Below are 22,812 nucleotides of genomic sequence, written 5' to 3' on the forward strand. Positions count from 1 at the left end.
GAACCCGTCCTGTCACTCAATCCCTTCGTCCTCCGTGCTCCTGCTCTCTGAACTTTTCCATCGCTGCTCGCGCTCGCAAAGGGAAGTTCCAACCCCCGAACGGTGGTTTATGATATCGACGAAAAGTCGTCTCTGTCCGGCGTTGCTTCCTTCTCTGTTCCCCGTACGGCCAATCAGCGTCCTCGATGCAGTTCCTCCTCCCCTGGCCTGTTCCGCTCTCCACCTTTCCCCATCTCGTATCGACGAATTTATTGTCGGCAACGCTCGGTCCATTGTAACGAAGATTGTTTATGATATTGACTCTTCCTTTTATGTTAATCCCGTGTCCGAACAGTTCCGCTTGACGCGATGCGTACGCGACCAGCTCACGTTGCAACACGAACACGAACACGCACACGCACGCGCGAGTCCCGTGTTCGTGCACGCGTGTACGTGCACACGCGGTTTCTATGGAAGAGCGTTCCTACAGAGAGCCAGATCATGTAAATTCGTGTGCGAACTTCTCTGCACACCGTGGGGACCCGGGGGACGAACTATCGACGAATTTACGAGGAAACGGACGAGTTCTCTGGAACTCACGATCCTCTCTCGCCGCTATGCTAATTGGCGTAATTAGCATAGGAAGTATCGGCAAACGAGTACGAGCCGCCGCGACACCCCGGTGACGCGCGGTATTGGCGGAGGGTAGAGCCACGATATTTGTCGCGACACAGACCGCAATTAAGCCCTCGACAACCGACAAAAAAAGCGTTCTTTTATCTATCTTTTTCTGCCCTCCGCATTGTCCTCTGATTAACGGCGCCGTGCACAATGTGGTACATTCCTTTATGAAAAGAAACGAAATAAAGAATGATGCTCTGCTGCTCGTCGCATTATTTCTTAAACGTTACACGAGACGATCGTAACAGTATATCTCGCTGAGAAAGAGAGGAGGAAGAGAGAGAGAGAGAGAGAGAGAGAGGGAGGGAGTATGAAACAAAAAAAAAAGGTTGAACTGGCATCTGGCGGACGCGCACGTTCCGCCATTGTAATTCCCGGCTCTTGTAACTCGGTGATAAGCGAGACACCCCGCTTCTGCTAGAGCTCTTCAGGCTTTGTTCGCCGCCACTCAAGAACACCGTCGACTCTCATCAGGATTTTGGGGTTCCCCGTGTATTAGGCGAGCAAGACCGCCCCTGATTTACCTAATTGGCAGGGATAATTAGCGGGGCAACCGGCACGATAGCTCGTCACTTCCAGTCGGTCGCGTACCCGTCGTCCCTCGCAGTTTCCCCCGATGGGAGCGTTATACACGGAAATCAGACATTCGTATGTAAACTTCTGGCGATCTTCCCGGTCGTCCCATCCTCTCTATCTCTCCTCTCCTCTCCGGCCCCTCGCGCGGTTCTCTCGATTTCGTCGATGGTCCGGCGAGTATCGAGGCTCGGCGATGCGTACTCTCGATGACTGAGAAACGGTGGCCGCCGAGGGACACTCCGAGTGGTTTACGAGGTATATGGCTGCTCGAACCGCAGGACCCAGACCAACGTAGATTGCATCATGGAATATAGATGGGAGAATAACTTCTCGACCGTAGAGAGGTGAGGTGACGCGCGCGCTCGTATAGGGGTTCGCGATTCGATACGGACCGTTCTCGGTCTGCGGGTGCGTTTAGTTAAGTCATTCGCGGGGATTACGTATCCGCCACGGGTCGTGATCTCGGGCCGGCCTCGGGTCTCGCCGTTCGAAAATAGAGAGAGCACTTCGCTGGATGATGGACGCGCGATGGATTCGGGGAATCTCGACGGTCGAGTGCACACAGCCGCGATCAAGTTGCGGGCATTATTTCGATTTGGACGGGGATAACATTAATCGTGACCGTCATCCCTTTTTACATGGACATTGCAGCAAATATACAAAGAAATGGACATTCTCTTTACTGACGAAGCTACTTTTTCTAACCATGGACAACTGAATACACATAATATGCATTATCGGTTCACTGAAAACCTGAAATGGAGTGTAAATGTATGGTGCGGAATCAAGGTCACGCGAAGGTCATAATATGATATGTCGTTGGATTCGTCTTGACCTTGGCTGTCATATAGCGATAATAAAAATATATCATTCCATTTAAAAAAACTTCGATGACCGTGAAATCTCAATAAATATAACCTTGAACAAATTCTTTTGCCTATCGTAATATTTGCCCTCCTGAACCGACTAATGTTTTCCTCTGCAATTTTTTTCAAACAAGCGAGATATTTTCGATGCTCGAGTTAGGTGAGACACCCTGTATATAGACCATAATGAGTTAATAATTCCGAGTTAATATTATTAACCCCTTGCCCTACGATATCGAGTCATACTAAGATTCTAAACAGAGTCTAATAAATATGTGTGCTATCTCCTTTAAACCGAAATAAAATTCTTTCTTTGGCGTTGTTAATATACAGGGTGTATAAAAATTATATGTTACGATCACCGTAGCGTGATTCTATACCTCTAGATTGGTGGAGATCTGGTACAAAAAGGCACCGCAAAATTGACCTTGACCTCGAAAGTCAAGGTGAAAGTGTGAAAAACATTTGTTTCCATTGCATCGTATAGTACTCATCACTAAAATTTTTTGACACTTTGACGTTGATTTTCAAGTTCAAGGTCAGGGTGAATTTTGCGGTGTATTTTTTTCACAGATCTCCACCGATCCAGAGGTGTAGAATCACGTGGTCGTGAATTTTGATAGTCCCTGTACAGCTATTGTAGAACATATAGGCATGGATACTTTCCTTTTTTAAGGAAGTTACGTATTACAAAAAAGTTGTAATCACTGAAGCAGTAAAATAAATCGTAGTGCGAGGGGTTAAGAATATACTTGGAGAAAGATTATTTCAGGTATTTAAGAATTATTCTATTTAACAGCATGTTACAAGCACGCCGCGGAATTTCCGCGGAAACATCGGAGAACACGAGCGCGAAGGTAAAGGGGTACGGAAATTAAGCTTGACTTCGGTTAAAAGGGAAGTGCTTTTAAATTTTACACACCACTCGCGGTAAACTTCCCGCCGCTGGTATTACGCCGGCATTTTTCCCGGATTCCACAATACGTTGGGTTAATTATTCCGGCCCGCCGACGGCGGCGGTCTGCGAAATTAGAAATTAAAATTTCACTGTTTACAACGGCGCAAAGTGTACACGCCGTTCCCGTAAATACAGTACCCGATGCGATTGCTCATCATAAACGATCTTGGTCGAGTTTACATCGGTTTTACTACTTTTATTTTTCGTAAATTTACAACGAAATTTACTACTTTTACCGTCGGGTCTTATAACTTCAGCACGAGCTTCCTCGTGTCTAATTGATTCATCAGGTACGCGCGCGTGAATTGAAACGATAAACGAGAACGGACGTTTTCTTTTGTTCCAAGCTAAAACCGTGTCTTTCGCAATCTAAAGTGTAGTCTCGAGAAACCTTGACAACTGAAAGTACCGATAGATGACTATACGATTATGATAATACAGCTTTTGTCACGTTTATCTTGAATTCTCATCGGTAATAGGAAAGTTGTTCCACATTAAATCAATGGCGGCCTTTATACTCGTCGCGAAGAGCGAGTTTCAGAGAAGCAGGTTTCGCGGCAAATCGATCGAACGTTTTGATACGTTTCAGCAGTATATTTCGAAGCTGTTCAAACCGATCCGTGCCCTAATAATAAAGGGTGTCCCAAAATGACCTGAATTTATTAATAAAACGTATCTTTTTTTAAGTATGAATGTTTTTATTTGAATGTAACGTACAAACATGGAGGTTATGTGTGGAACACAATGTCTGATAAATGGCCGTCTCGTCCCTGTTTGCAAACGTTCACTCTTTCGACGAAATTTTCGATAACAGTTTGGCATAATTGCGGACTAATTTCAGTAATGCTGCGTCCAATTGCTTCCTTGAGTTCCGGAATGTGGATCATTGGCATACCTTCCTTTCAGAAAACCCCAAAGAAAAAAGTCCAATGGCGTCAAATCGCAGGATCTTGGTGGCCAATTCACATCGCCGCGGCGCGAGATAACACGACCATGAAACTTCGTCTGCAGTAACTGCATTGTTTCGCCCGCAGTGTGGCATCTTGTTGGAAGACTGTGTCTTCCAAGTCCATGCAGTTCAATTGATTCCATAAAAAAATTGTTTATCATGTCACAATAACGAACACCAATGATGGACTCGTGGTGGATGCATGGGAAGCTGTTGAATCACTTGTGGATTTTCGGTCCCCCAAATTCATCACTCGTCGCTGAAAATGAGTTTGCGAGACGGTGCGTTATGACCAAAATCCGTGCGGACTTTTCGAACCGTCTCTGCAAAGTTTTCACCATTTTCCTAGTGAATTTTCCCAATTTCTATGCTCGATCGTGTAATTATCCATGACTAAACCTCAATACTTTCCGATGCCAGTTGCCAGGTGCTCTATGTTCACCACAAAAAAAAAAAAATGGCGCGCAATTTAAAATGTCAGGTCACTCTGCGTCCGCAAACGACGCGTTCACAATGGCCGCGTTCTCGTTTCGACGGAAGGAGAGACAGAAACAAAAAAAAAAAAAAAAAAATAAAACAAAAATACAGCCGATTCTGTAGAGTCATAATTTCCAGGGTAGGGGGTAATGCATTTCAGGATGCGAGGTTGGACAAATTGGGGGGGAAATGGCCGGCGACACCGGGGCCGAGCGTAAATAAACAACGAAGTGCAACTGAAAAATAAAATCTGTGTAAAAGCGGGCGGTGCGCGGGGACGCGCGTGCCATATTCGCGTGATATCTTGATGGACGATGGCGAGAGAGCGATCGCGGCCGGTCCGGTTACAACAAGGGGGACACTTAACAGCGAAGTACCGGTCGAAACAGCGGCCGTTTCATTGCGAAACGCGGTACACCGGTATGCGGCTGCATGCGCGTTACATTGACTGATTGAGTGGCATTGAATTGAATCGAGGGTGGGCGTAGGAAGGGAAACTGGCAAATGCCTGCCCATTGCAGCATTGCATCGGCCCCGGTCTCTACCGTCGAATCCCGGCGTCTCCATGCCGATCTGTTCCCACATGTGTGCGTATATGGGCGCGTTCGTGTGTGTGTGTACGTGACACGCGTACCGCACGCGTTTTTTTTTTCACGCGCGCGAGGGTCCGAACGCAATTACACCTGAGTAATTGCGGAAGCGAAAGAGAAAAAGTCCCACCGGCCAGGAGAAACGGAGAGAGAGAGGGAGACAGAGTTAGTTCAATGTGTTACAACAGACGCTTTCATTCTCCGAATTCACGCGTTCGGGTTGATCTACATTAGGGGCACGCTCGCGCGTTTCGAACAGGAACTGCCGCGTTCGAGGCGAGGCCCGACGCAGTTTGCACTTACGAGAGCGCATACATTCTCCTTTGTAGCATCCTCCGTGTGTCCTTACCTCGAGTAGAGACAACATGGAGGACTAGCTACGAGCGAAGTTGTCTTACGAGGCACCGCATCGACTCCGTCGAAATCTAGAGCACCACATTCGCTTCAAGTAGTCTAACACGTCATTTCCTCCCGTGCACTCAGCACGCTCCTGGACAGGCTGTTAACCCCTTCCATTATGATTTATTTCACGGTTACAGTAGACCGGAGCTTCTATGTCGTTCGTAATTTCCTAGAAGACACTGAAAGTTTATATTTGTCGTACGCATGCATATATTCAATTATACGTACAAAGCCAATTATACAATGGATATATACAATGGATATATATCGACAACCCCTTTCATTATGATTTATTTCAATTTCACCAAACTTACTTGATATCATCGTCATTCATTTTTTTATAGGTGGAGACGTCAAGGAGATATGAAGGTCAACTCTGTTTTTTTAAATGGAACGGTATGGTTTTTTATTTGCATTCTGATAGTGTGCTTCAAGACGAATACAATGACCTATTATGAAGGTCATTCAAAGGCGCCCCTCGATATATATCGACAACCATTATGGATGGTTATCCATTGTATATGTCCATTGTATATCGACATCAACCAAATAGAATTTTATTCTGGTTTAAAGAAAATGAATAATGTACACGTTTAGTAGATCCTGTTCGAGATCCTCATCAGTTTATGATTCGTCAGCACCCGAATACAGTGTTTTCTCGATACAAGTCAACAACACGTGTCTTGCCGGCGACATATATCGTCCAGCAGGTATTATTTTTTGATCCACGTGAACGTCGTACCCGACCGGTATAGTTCTATAGTGGGAATAGTTCTGCGACTTTTATCAGCCAAGTATTTGCGATATCGAGAAAAGACTGTATTTTCTATTGCGGCGCGTACAATAGAAATATGAAGGTATTCTATGCTTATCGCGAGCACGATATGAATGTACAACTAATTAAATTTGAGATATCAGTCGAGATCGATAACCAATCGACGAGTTGGAGATTAATCGATCGCGATAACAGGTCGAAGATAATTTGGTAGTATCTCTCGAGCAGAAATGCGTTGTTAGCTCACGGAAGTGCCGTTCGATCACAGCGTCCATCGTCGAGGGATTACGTATCAAAGTTCTTAGGACCCTCGTCGGACACTTATCGGAAACAAACAGAAACCTGTGAGCCGCGAACACGTGCGCTGCTTGAACGTGTGTCCGATAACATAAACAAGACACTATGGAGAAGGATAGCTGGCCTACGAGTAAAACGAACCAGTTTCCGACGAGTATGACACGTAGTTTTCTTTTTTCTTTTTTTTTGTATTACATTATTAGTCGGTTTACCGAAGTTTCCGTTAGGTGCGAAAGGGAAAAATATTTTGCAAGAGAGAAAAGACAAAGATATTGTATAGAAAATTCTTATCGTAAAGATTGTACCGTGATTAACACTAGTACTACCGGATGAGTCAACATGACGTACTCCTAATCCCTTCTTTTAGCAATAATGAAATTATAAATATGTTTTCATGAGAAAATTTTTTGATAAACTTCTCTGCCGAAGTAAATTAAGCAAAACTGGTACGAAATCTAAACAAATTTTGTTGTTATTATAAGGCAATGTATGCCAGTTGGATTTACTGCTTGGTAGTCCTAGTGTTAATTTTACATAATCGTACATCAGTGTGCCTCGTGATCATTAGACAGCGGATTTTATGCATTTATGACAAAAACGAGTAGGTGTAACTTAAGACAGTAAAAACATCAGAAGAATTAACCCTTTGAAGCACCATTCAGACTCTGAAGCACCACTAGAAATTGTTGTGGCATTATTCCAAAGAAATTACAAAAAATATTACAATGTATTTGCTACATTACAAAATTTCTATTTAACAGATTACCAAACATTTACATATTATATGTGGAAATCGGATCAGTTTCGTATGAATAAAATGAAAATATTCTAAGACGGAAGAAAAATTTAGTATTAGAATGAAATAAATAGCGCCGAGTGCAAAGGGTTAAGAAAGAAAACAAATTTCCATTCCAGCCCAGTTTGTTGCAATCCAGTCAGAAAATTGTTATTTTGCGTAAAGCTCCGCTGCGTAGCGATCGCGCGCGTCGGGCGACCTTTGAAAGCCGTATTGGAATATTGGAAAATCGTTTCGAGAAAACTGATTGGAAAGGATGAGTCGCGCAACGGCCGCGGAGAAGATTAGACGAGTTAGTAGCTCGGGTGAATCGGAGAGTTAATCAAAAGATTGCACGTCGATATTTCAAGTAATTACGGTCCGCCTATCTTGCCGCGAGAACGGAGCGGAGCAATGGTAATTAATCACAGCGAGCCGGGGCCATTCACGTACCGTTGAATACCGTCTAAAATTCAGTGAAACAATCGAGGGAAGTTGCACCCCCGTATATGCAGAAGTGCCATCCACAGGCGAGCGGGGCTTCCAGCGGGCCTTCCAATCCATCTGTAAACTGTCCACTTTGATGGGACGACAATCACACCCTGTTGTAACGAAGCTCCGCGGCGGTATTGTCTCGTTTGCGCGAAATTGTAGTACCTGGCCGTTCGAACGGTATCGGGGTGGGTCGACCGTTGAAAATAAAGATCACTCGGCGTTGATTGCGCCATTGCGAAGTAATCGAGGCACCGGCTGGCGATGGATACACCGCCACCACCCTTCGCTACACACCCCGTCTCCCGTTCGACGCGTACGCGCGGCTCCGAGCGCTCGTTTTTTTTTTTCCTTTTTCCTTTTTCTCCGTTTGTTTTTAGTTTTCCCATTCACTTTGTTTTTTCTCCCGGGTGAAGGACGTAGGCGTGGAGACGGCCCCGGCGTCGATTAACAACGACGAGCTACAAAAATCAGAGATATTGCCGTTGGGGGCCGACAACCGTCGATGAAAAATAACGAATAGGTTCCGGCTGACGAATTCGAAAATCAATTTTGAGCCGCATTTGCCCTGGAATCCCCGATAATTAGAATAATTTAGGGACGTAATTAAAATGCGCCCGTGCATACGGACGCGGGGGTCGGTGCAAACCAAATCGCGGCTCGGACAATATGCCGCCCTCTATTATTTCGTTCGCGGCGCGGCGCGGTGGTGAGCGTATGCGCGCGCGCGCGCGCGCCTCCGCCCCGAGTCGAATTCATTTAATTAAAAAGAGAATTAATATGAATGTCGGTCTATTCCGGACGGAACGGAAATAAACGATATATCGGTTGTTAGCCGGGCATCGTGGCTTCATAATCGTATCGAATTCCTAATGAACGGAAAAACAGAGTTTGCGCGTTTTACCATGCACCGCGGTCCGGCTCTATTTTAACGAAGTTTTCCGAATATAACTATAATTTCATCCACTTGTCGCTGCGCCCGATACCCATTAATTTGATTCCCATACAAAGAGACGAGAGCACAGCGCCCGCGAGCTCGTGCGTGCGCTCTCTCTCTCTCTCTCTCTCTCTCTCTCTCGGGCAGGTGTTTACCGGCGCGATGCCCGCCACGATAATGCAACGCGCATCGGCGGATACGTGATGCCGGCCGATCGCTAAATCAAAGTGATCGATACAGGCGATCGGACGAGGTTAGGATTACGCCGACGCGATTTGTTCGGCAAATTATACTGGCAATCACTGACTGTCCCGCTTAATCGAGTCGTTATGGCTTCCTATATAACGCTGAAAGCCAATAAAATCGTGGCCATTCGTTTCGGGGATATATATCTCCCGAACAGAGAGAAAGAGAGCAGAGAAAGGGGGAAGGGGGAAGGCTCTTGCAATCGAATGTCCGGCAGGCACGCGAAAGATATAAAAATATGTTTAATTGCAGTTCTTTACGACCGCGTAAACCGAATTAAAACGCAACTATCCGTCGGAAAGAACACCGTCTGCATTGAAAATGGATCAACCGGCCCCGAAGAGCAGCCGCGGTTCCCTCGGAAAATATTGAAATAGCTCGACAAGATTTAGGGATTAGCTGCGATCGCGCAATATCCCTATACGTCTTGAGCCGTTGCCAAAGTGAAAGCTTTTTCTAACGGGAGCAACAAGTGTCGTATTCCTCTTATTTTCGCCGTCCGGAATATAAGAATATATATGTACCTACCTAGAGGAGCTAGTTGAAATTTAGTGGGCAGTAAAACTTTCGGCGTATATCTCGCAAAGTGGCGGCATCCATCTTGGAAATGGCCCGGACGGCGCGGCGGTACGGTTGCCGCCGTAGGAAAATGCAAATTGTCGAATATTTATACGCGACGCTCTTCGGGAATGATTTGCATGGCAGGTCGAATTTCTCGACCGTCCTGCTCCTTCCTTACTCTTGGATGCAAACTAGCAGTGTCCAACCGTCGCACAGAGGAATATCTTCCTGTCGTACATACACGTCCGCTATCGAGTACGTTATCGAGTATATGAATCCATTTCGAAACATTTGTCAGCCACTATGCCGAGACGAATATTGCAAGTGACCTCATTTGCAACATTGAACATTTGAAAATTCATTTTCATTTGGCGTTCAAATCAAATCATTTTTTATTTCAGTTACATTGTTCAAATAAAATGTTAAACAGTTTCCCCTTGAGAAGAGTTTATCGATCTAACTAAATTAATTGTTAAATTTATATATGCTAATTTTTGTAGTTTAATGATTAAGGTTTACCTGCATTCGCTTCACAGGTGGGCGATATTTGGCGAAATAAATACTTCAAGTACTATTTAATATTTTACAGTAAAATATTTACATTTTGACAATCTAAACCATGAAATAAAATATTTGTATTTCAAAAATCTGAATCGTAAAGTATAATATATCCAGTTAACAATCTGAAACACAAAATTTAATATTTTATTCCAATAATCTTGCATAAAATAAAATACCATTTTCAGCAAGAATATTTAAAATAAGAGGAATAAAATATTTCTAGATGAAATCAAAATATTTTTGATATTCTTCAAATAAAATACTATTTTAAAAATTTACGGGATCAAATAAAATATTTTATTTTCAAAGCTGTACGCATACTTTAAAATAAATAGGATTACTTACTATTTACTATTTAAAATACTATTTTACCCAGCTGTGATTTGCTTTTAAAATTGCCAACGCAGTTATGTTTTATTTATTGTCAACAGAGTTATTTGATCAAATGAAAGACGAAATGAAAAATTATTTGAAATGAAAACTGACTGACACGATCGTAAATAATATTAGATAGTTGGCTGTATATGGACACCGTACGACATTTAATTAGGGCATAGCGTAGACATAGTCTGCAGTACGCAGACGTGTAGGATAATTTTTTCTGTTAATTCTTTTCGGAAACGGGGCCACGAAGTTGGAAGCTTTCTGTACATAATATTGTTTTGCTAGAGTTTTCCGGTCGAATCATTGTCGAATCGCGGAGCGGAGAAATGCCGTTGACCTTCGGCGTCGCCCCAGCATTCATATCTTATCGGTCACATAATTTCAGGTAGATTGCCGTCGATTGCGTAACACCGGCCGCGTTACAACCGATTCAAGGAAACGGCGGGACCGGTCGTTCCCGCAATAATAAACTATCGCCGCGCTGCGCCGGTAGACAGACAGGCGCGAGATAGCGGGGGACCGAGTGCAACAGTTGCATTGCCCCCACGACAAAGGCTGCAGCCGATGTGGACAGCGACGCCGAGTAAACGGAGGAACGTGGCACCGATGTTGTGCAGCAGCCGCTGCGGCTTTTCCATTTTCCGCGACACTATTTCCGCCGCAATATCGCCGACACACACACACACACACACACACACACACACACACACGCACACACACGCGCGCGCGTTCCATGCATTATGCAACGAGTGATGTACGCACGATATCGCGTATTATGCGAGCGACAGATGTAACAGTCTGTTGCACTCGTTGCGCCCGCGACTTACATTTTCACTAAGCCGTACACGTGTACACACGGGAATACTCGCGCTACCGAAGTACACGGTATACTTCCAAGGTCATAATTAGGATTTTAATTATTCAAAGTATAGCTCTAATCGGCGGTTTTGATCTAGATTCTTAACCATTTCAACGTAGAACCTTCGCAACTTTTTGGACATCGATACCCAAGTGTCCTTGAAAATGGCGAAGAGGTGACGTCATCGCGGCGCGACTGGTCAAAAGCGCGAATCGAGATTCCTCGAAATTTGCATTTGGCTCGCGTGACATCGCGTATCGGCTGGTGCAAATAGGTTTGCATATGCAATAGTACCGTATGTCGCGACGGATAACGCGAAGGTGTGCGTGTATACGTATGCGTATGTATATAATGTATATTTACATTTTTTATGCACATGTATACACACAAAAAACCTCACACTCTTACGAATGATAGCTGTGTACACCAAGCTGTCACAACGAAAGCGTTTCCTTAGCAATATTTGAATTAAAATATCTGCTAATCAGTTTTCGACGTGGGTTAATACTTTTTTTTTGTAGAGAATAAAGAATTGCATCGATTGGCGCATAACAGAATATACGGTTCCATTTAAAAAATCAAAGTTGACCTTCAAACTGAACGCCTCCACTTATAAACAAGTCACGTACACCACATCGTGTCTCCTGAATTTTCTTGTACAGTGCATAATTTAGAAGTTCTTCTAGGTGGTCAATTTAGGTGTCTCACCAGCTTCCAGAGAGTAAGTACACGTTACAAATTATTTCATCAATACCTCGTTGACTATTAAGTTCAGGACGCATGAAGGTCAACACATTTGTACTCAGAATTTAGGTTAGAAAACTAGGTAATTCCATTGGAATTGAGGTGTGACCTTGGATTAGAGGTGACCTTGGTATCTCTGAAACTCCTCCACCTACAAAAAAGCAAGTACCGTATAAGACGTGTCCCTCGATACCATTTAAATTCCATGTCTCAACATTTTCATAAAGCTTACCGTTAATTGGCCGAGACACCCTGTATACGTGCAACACACACGGCCATAAATAGTTTCAACGCATTGTTACAATGCGCAGAAATACGCGAGAACAGTCAGATACATAATTATATCGAATATACACGGATCATTTGTCGATGTTTGTCACACGTCTAACGTGGATACGTACATGTGTGTAAATATGAAACCAGACGAGGCACACGCGTGCACGCCGGCGTACGCGTGTCCTGTATATGCATAACGATTATATGCCTATTAGAGGAATACAGGTATGTATACGTACATACAATATAGACACAGGAAGGAAGGGGCGGGTGTATGGGCGGAGAGGAGGGGGAAGGATGGCACCATTAGTGGTATTGATGAGCAGCTGACCAGAGGAATTGGTTCAGCTTGTGTGATCGATCTAGCTAATCTCCCTTTGCGGACGGCCAGATGCTAATCTTCGATCGATAACGGTCCAGAGGTGGTGTATCCCGTTGGTGGGCCGCCGAAAATCTGACACTGCTCGGTACTGTTAAAACCAAGACGTGTCCGTTGATCGTGCTGGATTCATCACTTAATGAGATGTCGATCAATCTAAGACGGCTTTTGTGCGACTGTACCGTCGCGCGTTACTTTGAAGCCATTCAACGGCTGTGTCGCGTTAATAATACCGATACAGGAAGTAATCGCATCGAACAGGAGATGAGTCCGGGTTTCAAAGGACGTTTCCAAGTGGCGTGCACGCGAAACATTGCGTTTCCTGTTGCTGGATATACATGTATATTGCAGCCTTTGCCGCAGTGATTGCTCGGAAAATTGGATGCGAATATTGCACCGTGCGGCGCATCAATGAACCTTTGTTTCACGATGAACTCCTTGCCAGCCCGGAACCGCACCACTCGAACAGATACACATCGTGGGATCTGTATTTGAATTTACACCGAGCACGCACAGTTGCTCCAGAGGATTAGACCTGGTCGATCGAAAAAGGTACGTAGGTGGATAATAACGGCCAGGCTGATAACATAGATGATCGATTTTCTCTCGAGTATACACGGTGTTTCAACAGTTTCTATCCTAACCCTTCAGGTTCGAGTTTACTCTTCTTCCTTTCTCTTTCTAGAAACCGGGATCATCTACCTGAGGTATAGATCAAATTTGAGACTCGTATACAGGGTGTTTCACCTAACTCGAGCATCTAAAATATCTCGCTTGTTTTTTATAATAGAAAGAAATCTTCATTCCTTCTCTCCCCACTCCTTCAAGCTAGACGAATTTCAGACACACCTACAAACCATCTCTCAAACTCTAATACGACCAAGGAATGTGGAATACACACGGTTTAAAACAAAGTACAGTGACTTCTCTGCATATGTCGCCAAGGCCTGGATGGTAAACGTCGCGGAATTATCCCCACTACCGCGGGGTATGTACAAAGGTCGAGAGATCTTGGGCGCCGGGGAGTATAAACATAACACGGCTCGGGTACGTCTCCTGGACGATACACGACGCTGGCAAGACCCGTGTTGTTGACATATATCGAGTACTTGCTGTATAATCCAGCAAGCCTAATAACATGCTCGATTTCGAGGTTCTAGCGCTAAATGTTCTACGCGAAGTTTTACGACAGTGTTTTACAACGCCTTCACGGCGGTTTCTTCTCGCAAGAAGTCGGAGATCACGAGTGCGTGAAAATGCAGCGTGACGGTGCAGAAGGCGTGTGGAGGTCGCAGTACCTCTTAAGGTCATCCGCGGCAGAAGGTGATGAACGTTCCTCGGAATGTCATCACCGGTGGTTTCCGGCACGGTCCGATCGGGACCGCGTTGCGAAGTCATTAGGCTTGCTGTTGTCCACGTGCTGATCCTGGCAGGCTTCTCACCTGGGTGTACATATCGTGCGGGTATTATGCAACGGGTGCGTGAAGGATCGCATCCACGCAGGGTGCACCCTCCTGCACTTTTCACCGAGCGGAACGGACAAGGTACTTCGCTAAATTAAAGCGCGAACCTCACGCAACTCAGACTCGCGCCTGTGCACGCCACGCACGCGCCAGACACACGCTCGTGTTTGTCGGCGCGCGTGCATGCATAAACGCCGGGACAAGCAGGAGAAATTTCGCGGTTCGAGCGCATCTCGGCGTATTAGCGCAGCTCTGCGCATTCTTCACCTTGTAATCGGTGCTCGCGCGCGGACACACGGTTCCGCGATCATCAGATAGCGCGACTACTTTGCTAGGGCGAGGGCAGATGCTTGTCAGAGGTTGATAGGTTAAATGAAATCATTAGTTGGCAAGCAGCGCACTGTTTCGTCGCGTGCTCGCTGTTCCGCGAGTTTCCTCTAGGAATTATTCAAACAGAATATTTTTTCATATAATTATTTAGCGAAGAAAGAGCAGCAAGAAGGGGCCTGCGCAGCGAAGCCCGGCTTCTCGTGTAACGGCAGTGAGAATGAGCGATTTTTAAGAATTTTTTTCGGGACAACTATTGGGCATACGGGATTAGACATTTTGGGGACACAAACTGGTAGTCTTGAAGCACAAGAGGTTTTTTTTTAGTTCAATTCTTCTTATTATTTATTATATAAGCCGAACGTTTCTCGAAACTACGTCTTTAAGAGCGGCGTGCACGATAATTGAAAAACTAGTAAAGTAATCAACTTCGGACAAAGCTCATTCATTTCTTTACATATTTCATATTCGATTTGTTGTTTATAATATTTTTTTGAACAATATAAATTTAACTAACGGGCCGAAAGAAGTAGTTTCCTTCCGAACCCTAGAATTTTTCAAACTTTTCAGATTATCTCCTAAAATAATAATTTTTTGACGTAAATAGTTTAATACTTTTTTGTAAAGAATATCGAGCTGCGTCGATTAGATCATTAAAAAATATACGATTCCATAAGAAACACGCGTATCGATTTCGTGTGACCTCTACGCGACCGTTCATGCAGAAACTATTTACACCAAATTGTGGACCTCTCAAAGCCATTTAATTTTTATCTAAACTATTTTTTTTTATACAACATAGCATATTATCTCCTAAAACATTAATTTTTTGACATAAATAGTTTAATACAAAGAATATCGAGCTGCGACGATTAGATCATTAAAAAATATACAATTCCATTAAAAACACGCGTATCGATTTCGTGTGACCTCTACGCGACCGTTCACGAAGAAACTATTTACACCAAATTGTGGACCTCTCAAAGCCATTCATTTCTTACCTAAACTATTTTTTTTATATAACGTGGTATTCCAGTAATTATTATTTAAAGATCAAAACCGGTAACCTTGTGTTTTGATTTAGGGAATAATTCTAATTTGGGTCGATGACGTGTTAAGTTCTGCTCATGTTTGACTTGCCGTTTCGTCTTGCTGGCTGGCGGAGCAATGGATCGTATGATTTGTTGCGACCGAACGAGATTACGGTTAATTTATACGCTCTTGCGGCGGCGATAGGTTTCGGCACAATTTGTCTCTAATAGAGGCCCCGGAGGATTTATTAAAAATTCATGTATGCGATCGTTCGCCGGTGTATCGCCGATCGTGCTTTTATTGTCGGCTAATGTGGTGTGCGTTCGAGGCGGCGAGCACGAGGGGAGGCCGCGCGGAACAATGAAATGAAAAGCTAGATTTACTTTATTGCGCGCAGGTGTCGTCGCTCGTAAATTATCCTCTGTATTAATGCCATTATACGCCGCGACGGATTCATGAAAATAAATAGTGATCTTCCTTCCGGATGCGTCGTTCGATCAATTATCATATTTTCGCTGTTAAGTGCCCATCGAGTTTGCGCTCGTCACGAGAATATGACGGCACGATATAAACGAAATTTTTCCTTTTCCTTTTTTCTCTTTTTTGTGAACAAATAGCCACGATGGCACAGGTGAACGGAGATACGGTATAATTACGGTCCCATCGTTTACCATTTAAATTGAAATGCACTTTGTTGTATTTGTGGACTTTAATCGAATATCGCCGGGGCCCTTTGTCCGCTTATAAATCTATCGAGCCCTCCTCGGTCGAATTTCCGACGGGAGGAATGAACTTGGCAATTGTACGGCAATCGATTAAAATATTTTCATTAGGGGCGCTTGCAGTTGGACGTCGTATATAACGAATGAGTCGAATCGGGTCTGATTGTAAATTGAGCGCGAAACCGCCGTTGATTGGTTTAAAATCAGATCACTGCGATTCCGTCCGTCCGTCGGGTGCATCTATCGTTTGTGTGCATCGGCGAGGAGCGGAAGAGTGGCAGGAGTGCATTGCTCGCGCGGGGGTGAGTTGCAATAGAGGGTTGCATACGCGTACCCCAAAATGAATTACGCCGAACGCAGGACCGGTTGCCAGGAGACAGTCTCTTGTAACCGTAATGCACCGGCGGCACCGCCCGTTGTCATTTTTGTTTGCATTACAAAATCACCCTGTCAACCCCGCGTGCCACCGCCGGAATTCGGTGGATTTTGGGTCGCGGCGAGGCCGCACGATTGACCAGCGTCACGCGCGCCGCGGTAATGGCCGCGTGAAAAATGTCACGGCGCGCGTAATGTTTTTATAACGCTTCCGTTTCCGCGCCGAATCGCCGCGTTCGTCACCCGGCGTTCGCGCGTCAACTCCGTTGACGCGTGCAATTACAATCCCGTATTTGTACTTGGCAAAATTAAAAGGAATTACATAGAAAAATATCAACGAAGGAGCGGATTTTGAGTGGCAAAAATGTCCAAGTCCAGTAGATCGTCAAATTCAATAAAATAAGAATTCAAAGTCAAAGAAATAACCCATTCGTTTTTGTTAAATAAGAAGGAAAACACGATCTGCGACATATGTAAAGTACCAGTTAACATAAATCATCTAATAATAGAATGCAAAAATATGAGAATGAAAGGAAAAATGTTCTGTTAAGCTCTAAGGAGTATATCGCCGGTGTTGCCCAGTATGTCAAGGATACAAATATGTATAAAATATTGCAAGAAAATGTACCGTGTTGCTAATGACCTTTGATGTTGAAGCAACATTAAATAAATAAATAAAAAAAAAATCCCGTATCCACGTACAATGCGCCGCCGGTTTCATAATTTCTCCGTTGCGACCGTGTAATGCGCGATATTAAAAACCGGAAAGTATGACAAACACTCGTGTTAACGTTGCGTCCAGGTGACAGTGTCAGCGACAATCGTTCTCGCCGCGGCACAGGTATGTTTACAGAATTTTTTGATTTTTTCTTTTTGTCCCCATTGATCCCAAAGGTTTTCCGTTGACCGAGGCAGAAAGAAGGATATTGGAACGTGCGAGGGGTTCGAAATGAATATCCTTTCGGTTCCGGGTGCACTCGACGTCAAGTTCCCACCAACCCACTCCACCCCACTCCCACCCCTTTTCCCCAGTTTCACGGTTGTAACTGCGATTCGCTCTTTCGCGAGCTGGCCTTTAAAGTTTCAACCCTAAAAGTGTTTCACGCTTGGTATCACCCATTGATCGAATTTAAAACTGATGCGTACCCGGCCACCACCCGTTCGGGTGACATCGCTTTGACACCCGGATGTGCTGATTTTACAAGCAGGCACGCGGCGGAAACGGATTCTGCCAATGAAATTTAGGGTTCAGACGAGGACAGAGAGAAAGAGTCGGTGAAAGAGTTTCGACCGAAGGGTGGAAACTCCGGGGACTCTAGGGGCCGTATTTATCTGTCCCGTGTAATGTCACCGATGACGAGCATGCCGAATTTCTTGCCATTTACTTCTCGTTGCGCCGCGTTAGTTTAATTAGTCGTGTCGAAATTAGTTGTACAGCCTCGAGCACCGAATTTTCAATCGTAGTTTACTATCATCATCTGGCAAACTGATCCATCCAGCTAGGCAGAAACACTGAGGTTTGCTCCATTTATAAACAAGTTGTTCTGATTTAAAATGTGTGATTGACTGCTCGTGAGCACAATTTTCTGAAAAAACAAATGCAAATGTAGGAACATTAATATGCAGTCTGAATAGTATTTGATACTATCAGTTTAAGTACACAAAAGATTTTTAAAATAATGCTAGTCCCAGATATACTTGAATTTCTGGTTTTGAATGAGTTTCCGCTACTGGTCCATTTAATGCGGCCTTCGACAGGTGTAGGCCCACGCGTTCGTGATTCTATTAACGATGGAATTACAACAGGCTATCTGCTAATGAACTGTTGCCGACGATCCGGTTTCGGAGGTCGGTACTCAGAAGGAAACTCAAGCTCCGAAGGGGTTGCGCGCAGGGACTTCCGTCAGAGAACTGGAACTAGGTTTCCAGGTACAGCTGCGATAGAGTTCCGCAATGGCAGTCGCATTCCTAGACGTTCAGCGATTTCGGTGAATCGAAAACATTTTCGAGAAACAGGAAAGCCTAGCAGAAGGGTAACACTGGTATCGCTTTACCAAGCTCTTCCGTGAGAATTTCGTTGAAGCAATCCTGGGAACCGAACTGTAGAACGCTAAATCAATCTGACGACATTGTTGGGCGATTAGCTGTCCATTGGTAATTTATTTCCTACAGTAAGGACGTCACCGACTTCAACTCTTCGTAGCCTTTGGAGTCACTCGTTTGAAAGCAGGATGCGTCGTAACACTCATCCATGACCTTGTTCCTTCGACGCTGTGCGTGCGAATCCTTGAACAATCGCGAAAGTCTCTAACGAGCTGAAACTCGAGTACAGTGAATCTCGATGTATGTCAACAACAGGAGACATAGCTGAGCCGAGTTATGTTTACTCTCCTCGGCGTCCGAGGTCTCTCAAGCTTCGGGGTAGTGGGGATAACTCCGCGACGTTTATCATTCAGGCGTTAGCGACATATATAGAGAAATATTTGCGCCATTAAAATTGGAACATTTCGTATAAGACCTAATGTATTAGGGGGGCCCGTAGGTAATCAATTATTTTGAAATCTGAAACAAACTTTCTAGCAAATTCAGGTTTTTATTTCTTCTTTTATTTCTCTCTCTGTACACGAGAGAGTGCCTGCGAAATAGTTTATTTCTCGCTAGGACAATTACGCTTCCATTCATTTTGTCGTAGCGAGCAGAAGTTGTAACTGTTTTACTTTATTACTTTACCGCGTGTACTATTAGTTCAAATAAATTATTTTAGTTCCCAACCGATTCAAAATTTAATCCTACAATTTCGTTCCGTTTCGATCGTCGCTCCCCGAATAGAATCTTTTTCGAACTGGAGAGATCTCGCAGAGTTGGTCAATCGCGACAGCGATCGGTACACGCGACATAATCAACGGCGTTTGCGCGATAAACGCAGCCAGGGATCGGCGACGATAAAACCGAACGCAAAACGGCTCGACGAATTCAGCGGATCACCGATTATTCACGGCGCGGCCGTTTGTTATCGCGAGATTACCGGCACGACGTATTGACGAATGGATTAACGTCGGGTTGACTTAGCGCCGCCGATAAGGAGTCGATAAGGGCTACGTAATTGCGGCGAAACGGGTGCCGACGACGCTCGCCTCGGCGGGTGGTCTTTATGCGACGGGTCGTTCGCTCGCGTTTATATCGGCACGGCAACGAATCGTAAAAAAAAAAAGAAAAAGGAACTGCCGCGGGACCTCTGACTTTGCATACGGCACGTCCAATCGTGAAATCGGATGTCACGTCTCTATACGGCCGGGAATATTCCTCTTATCGCTTTCACCAGAGCTGTTTCGCTTGTTACCGAGTTCGCGTTTATTTTGACCGACGCGACGCGACGCGACGCGACGGGACGCGTCGGAATACGTTTCTATCGGCGGAGGATTAAGTGAATCTGGTCACGTCGAATAGACACGCGGGCGACGCGTGAGTCAGTGCCGATGCTCGTCCGCTGATACGCCGGGCCTTATCTTTCCGATTTCCCTCGCCTTTATCTTCCGTGTGCAAAGAGACGAGCGGCCCGCGGCGCCGATACCGAATGGAAACTCGAAGACGGACTCTCTTTATTTACAGAGAACTTTTCTCGAACCGGTGCGCACAAAGGGCGTCCTCTCCTTGCCCGTCGCTGCTGCAGGTTACTCTCGTGTAAACAAGACCGATCCAGGAGCTGGTTTATCTCGGGATTATTTCTTTCGTTCGCACCGCTCCTTTAAGGATACTAAGAATAAAATATGCACGGACCGGCTGTTCTTCGCGGGGGGTGGGGGTCGGTTACTGCGATTCCTCGGGGTCGGCCGTTTTCTGGTAATTAGACCTGTTAATTGCGAACGGTCGCCTTCTCCTTTCTTCCGGCCCCAGCATCTCTCGTATATCTCCGTCCCCGCTGAGCGGTGGCATTAAAAGAATGTTTACGGCAGGCTCGCCGCCGTTGGGTGTTAAAATATAATAGGACGTGTATGCCTTTGGGCGGCCGCTCTTTAGGCTTCGGGGATTAATATCGCTAATTGTTTGTCTCAAAGGATGCGAATCATGTCGGGACGAAAGTCTGCTGGGGAGGCAATGACTTGGAAAAGTGGGGATTAAGACTTCGAGGCTAATATTGCTTCGCGTTACACGGAAGACGATGGATGGGGGCAGGGGAGGGGGTAAGGAGACCGGCGAAGGCGCTTTGCCGGTAATTCGACGAACAAAGGGGTTTTTGTAGGGTGAAAGGGTTCGCACGGCCGAAGGATTAACTTTCGAGCTGGATGGTTTAAAATAATCATTCTTTCACGAGTCTTTCGTGTGTCAACAACGGAGGCTGCCGTGTGTTTCCCCGTTTCTTTTTTGTAATGGATACATCGGTTCATTACGTTTTAACTTGTTAACCCTTAGCACTCGAATGGCGACAAAATATTTTTTGCATTATTAAATTTGTTTGTATTTAATAAATTATTGAACATTTCAGTACTGTATGAGTAAATTGCACCATTTTCGTATGTATAGCATGAAAAAATATATATAGAAGGGAAATATTCTAGATCGGAAGAAATGTTTCATTTTAGAATTAAAATGGTTTCGAGTGCAAAGGGTTAACTCGTCGCGAGAAGATGGCACTTTTTGGTGATGAGTATACTCGTCATGCAGGGAAAGAATTGTATTCGCTGTTAGATACGATTGAAGAGAGTGTAGCACGAGAAAGGAAGCAGAAAAATAATTAAGCCCACAAATGCACGTTCTGGAAATAAAGCAAAACAGCTGAGGGGTTAAGGATGGGCTCGAGCAGATTGTTTTAAAACACCGCCCTATCATTCTCACGTTACTGTTTGCCTTTGAACTCCCAAGGAGGGAGATTCTCGGATTTGGACGATAAGAATGCCCGTTCTTAGTTCTCTGCCTCTAAAATATCGCATTACCCGCGTATCGGGTTACGATTTATCAAGTTTTTAGGCGCACAGAAAATTTAAAAGGGTCGTATCGAATTGCACGCTGCTGTTATCAATAAATATTGACGCCAGCCGGGAATATTGTTGACCGGAGATCGATCATCGATCAATTGCATCATTTTATAGACTCGCTGTCCAAACAAACTCGATTTTACACAGCATTGCAAACAGAGTTGAGATCTCTCGAGACACAACGATTGCAATTCTTTCTAATTCTGAGACTTCCAGTTAAAAAAAAAAATAGTATAATACAATCACACAGTTGCAACACTGTTACAGACGCCATTAACACTAGGGTTACGGACCACTAAAAATTACTGTTCTACATTATGTTTTAAAATTGAAATTTTTAGCTATTCCTTTTTATACCCAAAGAAATAAATTTCTTGAATAATTTCTCATGGATCTGTCTTTACAATCTCGGTGATTGCATGTTAAAAATATTAGAACCCGTCATTTTGACTAAGGAATAAATTGTTGGTACTCGGTTAATTCCACCAATGAAACGTTCTACTATCTCCTGCACGGAATTACCGTAATTTATTATAATGCACAATTCAGTATCGTACGCGTACGCATATCGATTCATAGAAAGCAGAGGTAATGGTTACTTTCACTCGCACCTGTTCTACATGCGCTCGCTTGTTTAAAGAGGTAGCAAAGAGATGTTGAAAAATGTCATAGATGTTCCTACCGCAACTTTGCTTTCAACTGTGTTACGCAACGAAATTGCATTTCAACACTTTGCGCTTGCACGATGTAAAACATTACTAAACGCAATACATAAATTATTCAGTTGGTTAAAAAAACCCTTACGCATTTTCACAAACGTTGCAAGAAAACTTGCACTGCTCGTGTTGCTAAATTCTTTGGCATCTTTCGAAGCAGTTGTTTATTTGTACGTACAATATGTATCAGCTCCATATTAAAAAAGAAATGAAAAAATATGTATAATAACTAGACTGCGGATCTGTATGCAAACTAACATTTGTATACATCAATTGCAATCTATGGACGCTAAGTAAAAATTTATTTTGCTCATTAATAATTTTTATATGTTAAAAATGGTATATTGACATTGTTAAATTCTTTTAACATCTTCTTTTTACGCCTACTCATGTTTGTCATAAATGCAGTCTAATAATAACGCAAGAAGTACAGCATATGT

This window comes from Halictus rubicundus, chromosome 3 (genome assembly GCF_050948215.1).
Source record: "Halictus rubicundus isolate RS-2024b chromosome 3, iyHalRubi1_principal, whole genome shotgun sequence".
Lineage (NCBI taxonomy): Eukaryota > Metazoa > Arthropoda > Insecta > Hymenoptera > Halictidae > Halictus > Halictus rubicundus.